The 2,412-nt window shown below is 39.2% G+C and overlaps 1 long non-coding RNA gene across 3 annotated transcripts; it reads right to left on the minus strand.

The window, feature by feature from the left end:
* Positions 1–390: 390 nt before the first annotated feature.
* LOC127932036 (uncharacterized) lies at positions 391–1,996 on the minus strand. 3 transcript variants are annotated; one of them, XR_008143676.1, is made up of 5 exons: positions 1,771–1,996; positions 1,442–1,522; positions 1,118–1,198; positions 669–749; positions 391–506 (listed from the first exon to the last, which is right to left on the minus strand). It is a non-coding gene; the product is annotated as an uncharacterized LOC127932036 (long non-coding RNA). The 3 variants fall into 3 exon arrangements; XR_008143677.1 differs by lacking the exon at positions 1,442–1,522 and having other exon boundaries at positions 1,771–1,994; XR_008143678.1 differs by lacking the exon at positions 1,118–1,198 and having other exon boundaries at positions 1,771–1,994.
* Positions 1,997–2,412: the final 416 nt, after the last annotated feature.

Below are 2,412 nucleotides of genomic sequence, written 5' to 3' on the forward strand. Positions count from 1 at the left end.
TGTTGTGTTGGATTTGCCCCAAACAAAATGCTTGTATTCAGGTAAAACGTTAATTTCTTGTCACATTTTCTGCAGTTTTACTTTAGCGCCTTGTTGCAAACAGGATGCATGTTTTGGAATATTTTTTATTCTGTACAGGCTTCCTTCTTTTCACTCTGTCCTTTAGGTTAGTATTGGATGGATCAACAACATTGTAGCTACACCCAGTCACTACAAAGATACAGGCGTCCTTCCTAACTCAGTTGCCGGAGAAGAAGGAAACCACTCTGGGATTTCACCATGAGGCCAATGGTGACTTTAAAACAGTTGGATCAACAACATTGTAGTTACTCCTCAATACTAACCTAAATGACAGAGTTTAATGGCTGTGATAGGAGAACACTGAGGATGGATCATCAACATTGTAGTTACTCCACAATACTAACCTAAATGACAGAGTTTAATGGCTGTGATAGGAGAACACTGAGGATGGATCAACAACATTGTAGTTACTCCACAATACTAACCTAAATGACAGAGTTTAATGGCTGTGATAGGAGAACACTGAGGATGGATCATCAACATTGTAGTTACTCCACAATACTAACCTAAATGACAGAGTTTAATGGCTGTGATGGGAGAACACTGAGGATGGATCATCAACATTGTAGTTACTCCACAATACTAACCTAAATGACAGAGTTTAATGGCTGTGATAGGAGAACACTGAGGATGGATCAACAACATTGTAGTTACTCCACAATACTAACCTAAATGACAGAGTTTAATGGCTGTGATAGGAGAAAACTAAGGATGGATGAACAACATGGTAGTTACTCCACAATACTAACCTAAATGACAGAGTTTAATGGCTGTGATAGGAGAACACTGAGGATGGATCAACAACATTGTAGTTACTCCACAATAAATGACAGAGTTTAATGGCTGTGATAGGAGAACCTAAATGACAGAGTTTAATAGGCTGTGGATGACTAACCTAAATGACAGAGACACTGAGGATGGATGAACAACATGGTAGTTACTCCACAATACTAACCTAAAGGACAGAGTTTAATGGCTGTGATAGGAGAAAACTAAGGATGGATGAACAACATGGTAGTTACTCCACAATACTAACCTAAATGACAGAGTTTAATGGCTGTGATAGGAGAACACTGAGGATGGATCAACAACATTGTAGTTACTCCACAATACTAACCTAAATGACAGAGTTTAATGGCTGTGATAGGAGAACACTGAGGATGGATCAACAACACTGTAGTTACTCCTCAATACTAACCTAAATGACAGAGTTTAATGGCTGTGATAGGAGAACACTGAGGATGGATCATCAACATTGTAGTTACTCCACAATACTAACCTAAATGACAGAGTTTAATGGCCGTGATAGGAGAACACTGAGGATGGATCAACAACATTGTCGTTACTCCACAATACTAACCTAAATGACAGAGTTTAATGGCTGTGATAGGAGAACACTGAGGATGGATCAACAACATTGTAGTTACTCCACAATACTAACCTAAATGACAGAGTTTAATGGCTGTGATAGGAGAACACTGAGGATGGATCAACAACATTGTCGTTACTCCACAATACTAACCTAAATGACAGAGTTTAATGGCTGTGATAGGAGAACACTGAGGATGGATCATCAACATTGTAGTTACTCCACAATACTAACCTAAATGACAGAGTTTAATGGCTGTGATAGGAACACTGAGGATGGATCATCAACATTGTAGTTACTTTAATGGCCACAATACTAACCTAAATGACAGAGTTTAATGGCTGTGATAGGAGAACACTGAGGATGGATCAACAACATTGTAGTTACTCCACAATACTAACCTAAATGACAGAGTTTAATGGCTGTGATAGGAGAACACTGAGGATGGATCAACAACATTGTAGTTACTCCACAATACTAACCTAAATGACAGAGTTTAATGGCTGTGATAGGAGAACACTGAGGATGGATCAACAACATTGTAGTTACTCCTCAATACTAACCTAAATGACAGAGTTTAATGGCTGTGATAGGAGAACACTGAGGATGGATCAACAACATTGTCGTTACTCCACAATACTAACCTAAATGACAGAGTTTAATGGCCGTGATAGGAGAACACTGAGGATGGATCAACAACATTGTAGTTACTCTGCATTTAAATGGATCCATCCAAGTATCCATCCATTTAAAGTCACCATTGGCCTCATGGTGAAATCCCTGAGTGGTTTCTTTCCTCTCCGGCAACTGAGTTAGGAAGGACGCCTGTATCTTTGTAGTGACTGGGTGTAGCTACAATGTTCTTGATCCATCCTCAGTTTTCTCCTATCACAGCCATTAAACTCTGTAACTGTTTTAAAGTCACCATTGGCCTCATGGTGAAATCCCTGAGTGGTTTCTTT

The sequence above is a fragment of the Oncorhynchus keta genome, chromosome 10, assembly GCF_023373465.1.
Source record: "Oncorhynchus keta strain PuntledgeMale-10-30-2019 chromosome 10, Oket_V2, whole genome shotgun sequence".
Classification (NCBI taxonomy): domain Eukaryota; kingdom Metazoa; phylum Chordata; class Actinopteri; order Salmoniformes; family Salmonidae; genus Oncorhynchus; species Oncorhynchus keta.